The sequence below is a fragment of the Pelodiscus sinensis genome, chromosome 2 (assembly GCF_052426305.1).
Source record: "Pelodiscus sinensis isolate ZL-2025 chromosome 2, ASM5242630v1, whole genome shotgun sequence".
NCBI classification, from domain to species: Eukaryota; Metazoa; Chordata; order Testudines; family Trionychidae; genus Pelodiscus; species Pelodiscus sinensis.
The window spans coordinates 171552372-171564779 of NC_143053.1; the positions used below are offsets into that span (position 1 = coordinate 171552372).

The window sequence follows — 12408 nt, forward strand, 5'->3', positions numbered from 1 at the left end:
GATGTGTTGTCGGCAGGCACATTTTTGTAATAATCTATAAAGCACTAGTTTAGAATCCAGCCAAAACCAACTATTAGTTGGTAATCATCCATCTTTGTTGTAAACATAGTGAATCATACCTTGGTTGCCCTTTCTTTAGGTTATTTTTAAAAATTAATTTCAGCAGCAGGCTCCCTTCTGTTTTTAAACTTTGAACTAGGAAAGAACCCTTTGTTACTTCACTGAGCAAGTGAATGCAGGGCAAGCTCAGAGTTACCTTCTTCCTTCAGGTGAGGGCATACATTGGAACTTGATTCTCCTGCCTCTTGGGACTTTTCAGTTTAGATCCTATAAAGCAGATGCTGCATAGTTTTAGAGTCAGTGGAGCAAATTCATCCATTCACTGAAGTCAGTGGAGTTCTACCAGCCTGTAATTTGACCTATCGTTGTTTACATTTGATCAGGCACTTGTCATTGGATTGAGAGCTTTACCACTCAAAGCTCTTTGATGACACTCTCCATGTGCAGTTCATTTATCCAGGTCAGGGCATCATGCAGGAGAAAGGATAAAATGAGAAACAACAAGAATTTAGAAAAAGTTTCTCTATTTTATTCCATTGTGGTCACATCTGTCTATGCTCTTTGGGAGTTGTTATAACCAAACTTAATGTGAATGCAGTATGAAGCTGCGTCTAGGGATTCACTGTCGGCATGGTGTGTGCACATGAAGAGTTAATCCCACAGTTTCCTTTCTCAGTGCTAACAACTACCAGAAGCCTAATTTGCCACACTGCTGTCTGAAAATTTCATCCCAAGAGTCTCCTTTTCAGACATTGCTAAACTGAACAGTTTTGCTCTCTAGATATTTCCTCACATATTGTGGCAGGTAGAAGTACTATACTACAGTCATTCCTTCCATGAAAGGAATAGACCCTGGTTAGGATGTTGTATCTGGAAAAGTGTGTGTGTATGTGTGTGTGTAATTTTCAAGTACTCTCTGATTAAAATGATTTTTTTTAAATATGGAAGGTGGGATTCCATTATATTAATACAGCCAAAATGCCTCCTAGTGAAAGGTGGCTCTGCTAATTATTTGTGAATGTTTAATATAATTCATTGCTAATGCCGAAAGACTATAGGTTAAGCCTGAATTCTTGATGTTGGTGAACACTACAGTATTGGTCATGGCTTTCAACATTTACCGGTAATCCTGGGGGCAGCTTTTATTAAAATAGTGCCCAGAGATATCTTGTGACAATTTTACTACTGATTTTGCTGATCTTTGCAAAGGGGATAGATGATATGTTTGCAACCATTGGCTATCATTCGGGAACTTAGTGCCATTTAACACTAATGGTAAGTAATAAAAACTAAATCCGGGAAACAAGATATCTGCTGTGTTACTGGACAGCTATTCACCTATTTTATATTGGCATCTGCATGGCTAAAACATCACCACATATGACAGGCCAAGCAGAGGGAGGCACCGTCACTCACTATCCCTCTGTGTCAGTGCTGAGACACATTGCAAGGACAGCTGGATGTACTGCCTAGAATGTACCTCAGCTCTGCATGGAAGGCACTGAAATACACACTTAAATTCCATAAAGCAATGGCTTTCTGCTTTCTACTTTCTGCCCTTTCTTATGACTGATAACATTTGGGATGCAGAAAAATATATTCTAAAGTTATTACAGTGCTGAGATCTGAATTCTTGCTTCAGAAATGTAGTCCAGACAGAAAATAAATGTCAAGTTCAGACACTATCGTTAACTAAATACTATTTGACTGACAGAACTCCTATGTCTCCCATAACGTTGTTTGAAAGGATTTGTTTACTTGTCAATCCCTGTGCGTTAGCAGATAAAAGGAAGGGTATAGAGAGAGAGAGAGCCTTTAATTGTTAAGCTTCAGTAGTGGATCATAGCAGTCTCTGGTCTTAACCGACTGTGGTGGCTGAGTTAAAAAAGAATCCATGCTGCAATTAAAGACACATTTTGAATGAGACTTTTGCCCTTATAGTATATAGAGCAATTATTTGACGTCGATAGAGGCATGTTGCATATTAGACTGTAAGCAAACAATGTCAGAATCACAGATAATAAGGAGTTTAGCAACAGAAGAGCAGGTGAACTTCAGTGAGGATTGTGACATGTTGGCAGCAATCAGGATATATTGTGCTGAAGGATGCCATCTTGGGGTAGCTTTAATTTCTTGGGTAGACTTGGAAAACACTTTAAGTGGGCTCCTGAGTCTTTGAAAAATGTTTTTCCAGTTTCCACCAGCTGTGGATCTGGCCCACATTTTTTGCTTACATTTTACTTGGGAAATAAACTATGAGTCCTCATTACAAAGACCTTTTAATTGTTTCCCCTTTCCTGCAGCAAGAATAACTCCTTAAAATAATACAAAACCAAATGTCATAGACATTGCACAGTCACTTGCTCCTAGCTGTTAACTTGTCACAACTTGCTTTCAGATACGTGCATTTACTGTGCTAACCATTTCTCTACAGTTCTTAGGACACTTGTAGAGCCTCATTTACATAACATTAATCTTTACCCAGCAAATACAGCAGAAGGTTAGAAGGGATGCTTCCTTTAACAGAGAAATGGCAGAGCCGATGGCTGTAAATTTTAAATAGTTTCTGTGTATTTGTACACAGTCTAAAGGTATTTAATTGTAATATTCCATGTTTCTCCAGGAACTTAACCTGCATTTCATTTCAGTGGAAACACTGTTGCCATTCCCAGCTGAGGTGAACTGTTCACTGCATTGAGTCTAAAGCCACCAGTGTCATCATTTTGCCAACCCCATGCTTAGTTTCACCCTATTCATCAAATAAGTCAACACACCTTATCTGTAAAGCCAAATTCCACTTGCCATGTAGGTAGTGGAGGAGATAAAATCACAGGTTACTCTGAATAAAACTGCCATGCACGATAACATCAAATGAAAGCAGGTTTTATTTTTTTGTTTACTCGTGTGGTGAAAATATTTTAAGAAAAGGTTAATCTGCAGTAAAAAAAAAAAAAAAATCATCCAACTTCAAATATTGGCCCAATAACAGGTTCCTCACCATGTAAACTGTGTGTGCACAGGTGCATGTGTATGTGCTCACACAGGGAAATAGCACAGAATGAAAATGAAACAGCAAGGAAACAAAAGATTGAATCATGAAAGCCCCTTGATTAGCTTGACTCCCATTTTGTTCAGCATTTTGCTGCATTAATCTGAAAACGTCTATGCTTCACAAAAGTTTTCTGAACAATAGGAACTGTCAACACTGGCAGATTTTACAGACCTGCAATTGTTTCTGCATTGTCTTAAAGCTCTAGGTGGAATGCAAAAAGATTTTTGGCAGTTGTTCAGGAATGCTCTAGTAAAGAGGACTCACATGTTGCTTATCTCACATATGTCATTTGCAATTAGAGTGCAGCTTAGCACAGAACTTTAGAAGCTTGCTTAACCCAATGCCAGTGTTTTAATTGTATTGTATCCACTTAATTTTTTTCTGAAAAGATCACTGTACGAAGATCTTAAACCCTCAGAATTGAAAAGCAAGAAGCCTTACAAATTAGAATGATATACATCTCAGAGTTCTAGTAATGTCACCCATTCTCTCTCTTACAGTTAGGGCCTGATTCCCATATTACCCAGGTTTTACAGTGGTATAAATTCTTTGATTTCAATTAAACTACTTCTCATTTACACCAGCATGAGAACAGAAGTGAGTTCTTTGATGATATGGGGGCTTAAGGAGGCTGCAAAAAAAAATTTAATGTATCTCGTCTTGGTAAGACTCATCCATAATTACCCCACTAATCACTACCAGGTCTGTTTGATTATGCCCATAGCTCGTGGGCAATTGACTTGAAACCTTCTTGCTGATCAACATAAAAATGCTTTCAGTGCTGTGCAGTAACCCATCTGCTACATGGTCATCTCAGAAGAGTATTGCCACTGTCCTCAACCACCTTTCTCAATATGCATACCCTGATCCTCTAAAAAGGGACTTCTTGGGAAGACAAGGGATCTCTCCACTGAGTCAGCCCCACTCCTTTGCCATCTCACTAATCCTCAAAGAGATTTATTGGCCAGTTACTCCCAGCTGCTGATAAATCAAACACCAGCCTTTTTTAAAAAATCACAAAGGCCATCCCAAACCCCATTCACATGAGAGGGATAATGCCTGAAGTCAGATTCTTGGCACATTAAGAAAAATGTTATTTTCCCCTTGCCTCCCACAATGACCCAGAAACACCAAAAACCAAACCATAGCCCCCTCTAAAAATTAAGAATAGTAAATACATTAACAATACAATACAAAATATAACCAGTGCTATTCACAAAATGCATCTTCCAACATATAACTTCCTCTTTTTTCCATCTTGCCAGCCAGCACTGGCATTCTTGGGAGAACTGTGGTGGACAGCAGTGGGCATCACTAGCGTACAGGCAAGCCTTACATATTAGACCTTCCCTGTTCCATCCTGATGTTGCCAGTGGTTATAATGGGTGGCAGCAAGAAGAAGGTATAGAACAGCCTTAGTGTAATAGGTCCCCCATTTTAACTGAAAATACTGCTCTTTGGTCTATTTTTGGCACCGCACAAGTGGCTCCCCGAGGGGAGGTGCACCGCTCCTGGAAGTACTGCAATACCAGGTCGATGCGTGGAGTGGACGGAGCAAGCTCCTGCTCTTTGGTGGGGAGGGGACCGCATCAAACAAAGTAGCAATTTTTATATTAGGTCTCCCTCTCCTGAAAGTGTTATTAACTTTAGGAGGACTTCTATCTGCTTTACTTGCTGAAGTAGCAGCAGTAGTCCACTTATTAGAGGAAGTGATGGTAGTCACCTAAAATTTGGGAGACCTAGGGTGAAGAACCTGATCTAGTAAGAGCAGCCATATAGGTACCTGAAAGAGACTTATTTCCCTTTTCACATCTATTCCAAATGCAATATACATGTTCACTTATAATAAAGATTCAATTATCCCCCAAGTAATGAGGGACATGATGCTCATTTCAAAAAGCAAACTGACTGGTGATGCGCAGTAGTCCTTGGTATCAGTGATCTGCAGAATTTATAAGATCATTAGGAGAGGTTTTAGTACTTGCAAACGCTTCAAGAGAAAGCCCTTCTCCTGCAGACTTTACAGTATGAACTCTGGCAGGCACATCCATTTAATGAATTCAGTGCATAAAGTGTACTGCCTACCAAAACATGCCAAAGTCAACCCTCAGGGGGACATGACATACATGACTCTCAGATAATCAAGAAATTTGTTTAGCTTGGATCTGAAAAATCAGAGTTCTACTGTATGGTGCTAATTCAATCTTGTAATGTGATAAAAGGAAGACATTCATATTGTTATTAGTCCACTGTCAAATTAATGTGTCAAACATTGTACTTTGAATCTGAATTGGTGGACTGCATTTGTCAGTGCTATTGTTGTAGTGAAGAGAGTGCTCATTATTAGTTAGGAACCCCAGTCTGGTAGTCTTCTTTTTTTTTTAAACTTCATTTCCTCATAATGTGAAATATCATGCTGAGAAAAGCTTTTACAAGTATATGTTTCAAGATTCTCCTCCTAAAGCATGTTAGATGCTACATAAAAGGTTTTTCAAGTGAGGATTTCGAATATAAGTAACCTTGCAGCCTGACCGATGGATCCACTTCCAATTTATACTTCAGAAAAGGTTTCTACCCAGACATCATTACAGCTGATAAAAAGGAAATTTAGAAATCATGTCTGTAGGATTGCCATTTTATCCTGGCACCCACAATAATGAATAGCTAAAAATGGGGAAGAAGGTGAAAAGATTTGAATGGGTTCACACTTATAAGAAAAATGCATCCCCAGATGCTAAGAATTAATAGAGTAGCTCCAGAGTAAGATACACCTGATGTGACAGAAAGTGAATTTCTTTTTTAACCTCACAAAGGTAATTTCAGAATTGAAAAATAAACAATGAAAGGTTTTAGCTATCCTTCGATGTTGTACTGTGATAACTCTCTGATGATATCTTTGGGCTGGATCATCTGTTGGGGGATCTAACGTATAGCAAAGGGCAGTGTTGTGTTGTACTTTCCCTGGAGCAACGCAGCAAGTCACTGTCTCCCCTAGTCTCCCTTCTGCTCCTATACCAGACACAGCACATGCTTCCCGAAGCACTGATGTAACTATACCACTGGGCACACCTGGAGGTAAAATCGAGGCTCTGTCCACTCCTGTCCCTTTTTGCCCACCCATGTGAGGAACTGTGGGGGGAACAAACCGATGCGCCGAATCCCATTTATCCTGATATGCAGGGAGTTAATTTAAGGGAGTATAAATCAGGTGACTGGGCAACAAAATGGCCAGTGAAATTCATTGTTGATGAATGCAAAGTAATGCACATTGGAAAACATAATCCCAAATATAGATATGAAATGATGGGGTCTAAATTAGCTGTTAGCAGTCAAGAAGGAGATCTTGGAGTCATTGTGGATAGTTCTTTGAAAACATCCGCTCAATGTACAGCAGCACCCAAAAAACTAATGGGAATCGTTAAGAAAGGGATAGGTAATAAGACAGAAAAACCATTACCTTTATATAAATCCATGGTAAGCCCAAATCTTGTGTGCAGGTGTGGTCAACCCATCTCAAATCAGATATGTTGGAACTGTAAAAGGTTCACAAAAGGGCAACAAAATGAATATAAGCAGCATCCATATGAGGAGAGATTACATAAGACTGGGACTTTTCAGCTTGGAAAGGAGATGGCTAAGGGGGGATATGATAAAGGTCTATAAAATCATAACGGGTGTGCAGGAAGTGTTATTTACTCCTCATAACATAAGGACATCAAATGGAATTAATAGGCAGAAAGTTTTAAACAAACACATGCAAACTATTTTTTATGCAAAACACAGTCAACCTGTGGAACTGTTTGCCAGAAGATGTTGTGAAGGCTAAGAGTATAACAGTGTTCAAAAGAGAACTAGAAATTATCATGGAGACAAAGTCTATCAATCACTATTAGCCAGGACGGGCAGGGATGGTATTCCTAGCCTCTGTCAGAAGTTGGGAATGGGCCTTAGGGATTGGATCACTTCATGATTACCTATTCTGTTCATTCCCTCTGGGGTACCTTGCATTGGCCACTGTCAGAAAACAGGACACTGGGCTACATCCAGTATAGCCATTCTTATGTTCTTATGTAAGTGTATGTAATAGGCTCTCCTTAGTGCCTTACATCAACACACAGGATGGTCCACAGTCTAGCCCTCTGGTTTCAGTATCCTGTAGTAGGCAGTGAGACGTTCTGAAGGAGCAGGTAGTGTATGCTATAGATACTTTCCCAAATATCTTCTCAGGGGAGCGTACTGCAATTTTAGTTGCCTAGGACAAAATTCTCTCCTGCATTAACTCAGCTGGATACTGCGGAACACAGTGGTTGAAAGAAGCTTCTCCTGCAGGGCATTAGCAAAGTCAGTCCTTGGCCACTCTTCCAACTTAATGAGTAGAGTAGTCCCTGTGGCTCTCACCTCACCCTCTGGCAGGGAAGAAAGAAATGTACTGACCTCACCTCTGTCTCTATCCCTTTACGTGAAAGGCTCCTTCTCCCCAATAATGGTGAAGCGAATTGGCTACAAAGAAGGTTCTCTACATCCATAGAGAAGAGAGCAACAGCTACCCCTTAATTTAGGCTACTTCGTTGTCTGGTCATACTGTCAGTGATACACCCAATTAAGGTTGCCAACCTTCTGGGATTGTTCTGGAGTCCTTAGGAATTAAAGAATCATTTTAAATTAAAGTTTTTCAGGTGCTGAAACTTCCAGGAATGTGTCCCACCAAAATCGGCAACCCTACGCAGTGTGTGTTATGCCCATAAAATCCCACCCTTCCACACAAATAGCTATTCTCTCACATAGGTTAAGTAAGTAGAAATGCAGAGATACAGTTTGAGCCAGAAGTGCCAGTTTGAACACCCTGGAGAGGCTCTATCATATGTAAACATTTGGCCCAGGATTTTTCTGTCTTTAAATGCTAGAATAAAACATTTAAAAATACTTACTTACTAGAACTTTGCAAAACTCTCTCCCATTTTGATTCTTATGACTGTTACTCCCCAAGTTTTCCTTTTGAGTTGCAGGTTTGATTTAATATTCAAGGTTTAGCCACCTTGAATATTTTATATAGAAAGGTGGGGTAAAAATATTTAAATAAATAAATTAAAATCCAAATGGCAACAACACGGTTTTAGTGTGTTCTTAAAGTAGGTCCCAACTACTGTTGAAACCAGTGGAATTGTGCTCCAGGTTGAACCTCTCTTGTCTGGGACCTGGATCTGGCAACATCCGTGGTCTGGAAGGACCACAGATATGGTTGGACCAGAGAGCCCTAGGAGCACGTGGAGCCAGAAACCCAGGGGCCTGGGCTGTTCCTGGAGCAGCAGAACCTGGTGGCCCTGGAGCAACAGGGCAAGAGTTACAACTCATAAAAGCTTATGCCATAATAAAATTGTTAGTCTTTAAAGCGCCACTGGACTCCTTGTTGTTTTTGCTGAAACAGACTAATATGACTGACTCTGAAATCTGTCAAATTGCTGCTTGTATGAATGCTTTTAGGATTACTGAGCACTGTGCTGTGAGGCCTGACCCAAGGAGAAAATACTAACTTTTAAAAATACAGTTTGGCATTATTAGCTAATAAAAGACTTATTTTTCTCAGTAGGAGAAACATACGATGGTTTTGCATCCTGAAAAATATAAGAGAGCACCACAGTTAATTATGTACTTAAACACAAAGGATTTACTATGACAGGTCTGAGAAATTAGTCTGTGCTATGATTTAAAGGGATTATTGAACTGAAGATCTGAGGTTGTTGTAGTTTGCTATAGGGTTGAGTTGTATAGTTTTTGTGATTGTAGATGTGCAAATTTCATTGTGACCTGCTCTTCTGCAGGCAAACACCTGGTTCTGGATTCTGGCCCTTTTGATCATGCACTTGTATTCTGGCCACCACAACGTCCTGTATAACCTCAGTGCAAATTACTTATGTCAGAGACACATGTACTCTGGTAAGGGGAAAGTGTGTAGAGGATCAGGTTCTGTGTGTATGTGTGTGTAATAGGTATATTACACACACACTGGGTGCGTCTAGATTGTCAAGTTTTTGCCGCCTGTCTACATTGGCTGCAAGTATTTGTGCAAGAACACTGACTTTGTATTGTACAAAATCAGTGCTTCTTAAGCAAATACTCCGACGCTCCCACTCAGGGATAAGCCCTCTTGCGCAAGTATTCTTGCGCAAGAGGGCCAGTGTAGACAGCCATGTTAATTTCTTGCACAAGGAAGCCTGATGGCTAAAATGGCCATCGGCGCTTTCTTGCTCAAGAGAGCGTCTACACTGGCACGGATGCTTTTGCGCAAAAGATGGCTTTTGCGCAAAAGCATCCATGCCAGTGTAGACGCTCTTTTGCGCAAATACTTTTAACGGAAAATCTTTTCTGTTAAAAGTATTTGCGCGAAATCATGCCAGTCTAGACGCAGCCACTGTGTATGTCTTCCAATAGCAAAGTCCCTAGTGGAGCATTTCTGTGTGCCTGATGCTGCTGAAGCCCTGTGAAGTGTGAGTGCTGAGAGTTTTCTGGGAGCTAGGCCCAGATTGCAACATTTGTGCTTTGTGATCCCAAACATTGCAGCACACTTTGGTGCTTACACACAGGGTAGCCACAGCCACTTCAGGACCCTGGGCAAAGTAGGGGAAAGGGGCAGAGCCTCGGGCAAAAAGGGTAGGACTGGGGCAGCCAGCTCACAACACCACCCCCAGCCCTTAGCACCACCCACACCACAGTGCATGCTGCTCCCCGCCCTCCCAACGCCCTCAGCACTACCAGCACGTGGCACTCTGGTGGCAATTTAAAGGGCTGGGAACTCACCAGCAGCAGTGGCGGGAGTCCTTTGGAATCACCGGGGCCTGGGGCAACTGCCCTTTTTGCTCTGCCCTTGCCCCTTCCCGCCTGCTTACACATGTCATCGCCCGGACGTGGATTCTGGGAAGCCTACATTAGACAATAGGGTGAGGGGTTTCTGCTTAACAACAACTGCTACAGATATTATCAGCAAAGCCTCACAAGCTGAGGGATTTTTTTTTTAAATCTTTCCACCCTGCCCTCCCATAAGTGTCTGTTACAGGTGTCTTATCTGTGCCTGCTTGCTTAGCACATTATGAGGCTGTTATGGCCCCAACTAGAGAGCGCTGGCTTTTGAACTCCAGCTGTCACAGCTCATGCTTTTAGCTCTGGAGATCACCAATTCAAACTAAACTTTGGTGTAGTGACCAAGGTGACAGACATCACACTAGCAACATCAATAGCCCTTGTGTGGGCATTAATCAGTGGTTTCTGTATGCAATGTTTAATGGATTAGAGAGGCTCACAAAATAAGTATGGGTATGTCTACACTACCACCCTAGTTCGAACTAGGGTGGAACGAGGCGTACAGATAGTTCGAACTAGCAAGCCATTCCGCACTATCTAGCCCGTGCCGCGTGTAGCCGCGCGGCACGGGGTTCGAACAAGCCGGCATTTAAAAATGGCGCCGGCCGGCTTATGCAAATGAAGCCCGGGAAATTCAAATCCCGGGCTTCATTTGCAAGTGCGGTATGCCTACATTACCCCGCTAGTTCGAACTAGCGGGGTAGTGTAGACATACCCTATTGGATAAATCAGCTTTCATTTTTCTCTAGGAACTGCTTACTTTGGGCCACATTCTAGGATCATTACTTGTGCTGAGGAGTACTTACATGAACAGTCATATTGATTTCAAGGAGATTCCTCCCCCCCGCTATGGGGGAAGTGCTAGCCAATATGAAAAATCCAACCCTTAAGCAAAGTAGGTGAGGAACTTTGAAAGTCAGAGTAACATAACATGTTGGACATGTGGAACAGAAGCTGCTTTTACTGTAGCTTTAAAATGCCCAGCTCCAATTTGGAAGTCTATGAAAATGATCTATCATGCTTCACAAGGGAGGAGAGGGCAATCAATGTATTTGGATTTGTAACTCTAGTTATTAAATGCAATGTAAATGCTATAAATAATCTATTAATGCTGTTCATTTTATTTTGCCCTACAGTGCCGGAAGGCTCCTTACTAATGTGAAATGCATGGTTATCATTGGAAATTTCTCCAAAATGTCTAGATCTCTATCTTTACAGGTTATTTTTTTCTCAAACCTTGCCTTTACAAATTTAAACAGATGAGGCGATCTTTTTTCGTTTTAAAAGAACTCAGTTAAAATGAGCATATAATACAGACAAAAATGTAAATAAAATGATAAAAAATACAGTTTCCACAAAGGATCCTTTATCAACTATTCAACTCGTTTCCCTGATAGAAGCAATACAGAGTTCTGATGATTTTTTCCTATACAAAGTTTCTGTTATACATTTAAAAGAAAAGAAGAAGGAACAGAATAGATTTCTGCTACTTGATATGTATCTTTCAAGGTAGATGATGATCAAAGCATGTTTGACTTCAGCCCTTGAATGAAATTATATCTGTTCTTCTTATACTCTTGTGGTAAGCCAGAATTTATTGATTTACAAGCAGGATAATCCAACCCACCTGTAGTCAGTGGTATTAGACTCACCAAGAGGCAATACTGTTCTTGCCCCTCCTGGCAGGAGGTCTCTGCTCTGCTCAGCCCTGCTCCCTCATTCCCATGACAGTTGGGGCTTTAGAGGACTCCTTGCACTACCATAGAGCTGGCAACAAGCAACCTCTGTAGATGCAAGATGCTGGGCACAGGGAAGACCTTGGTGCAGACCACAACCTTCCCTTCATCATGTGCCTGCAGGGATTGAGTGTCACCGCCCCTGTGGCAGCATAGGGACTCCTCACCCGTCTACAGTTAGGACCCTGCTTGCTCACTCCTGTGATAGCTGAATAATAGACACAACACCAGAGAACATGATTTGTAGCACATACATGTAACTCATCTATTTTCCATATATGCATTTGCAGCCATTATCATGAGCACTGGCATTCATTAGAGACCTTACTTGATACTCTTTTGGTGAATCCAGGGAATCCCTGTACCCTCTGCCAATAAGCAAAGAGAGGTCCTTGTATCTCGGAGGGGAGAAGGAGTGTTTGGCAAAGTAACTATGCTTATGAAAGAAGAGGATGGAACTATAACAGGTTGCAAAAGAAAGAAGAGCTCTCTGAGCATGAAAAACAGTCTACACCTTTGAGATTTCTGCACTTCCTGCCCTCTCTTACATACCCCTTTTCTTTTTTTGTACCTAATGGTAGCAGTTGATGGATGCTGTACACTAGTAAGCCTGAAGCACATGGCTACATTTAGAACCTGACAGCTTTATCTTTCTGGAACATGAACATTGCTTGCCAACCTGCCACTGAAATAATTAGCTAGAAA

At 41.2% G+C, this 12408-nt stretch overlaps 1 protein-coding gene across 2 annotated transcripts in view; it reads left to right on the forward strand.

Annotated features, from left to right (window-relative positions):
• The window catches only part of ELMO1 (engulfment and cell motility 1), a 448991-nt gene that overhangs the window by 349770 nt on the left and 86813 nt on the right, over positions 1–12408 (forward strand). The gene's annotated exons all lie outside the window — the stretch shown is intronic.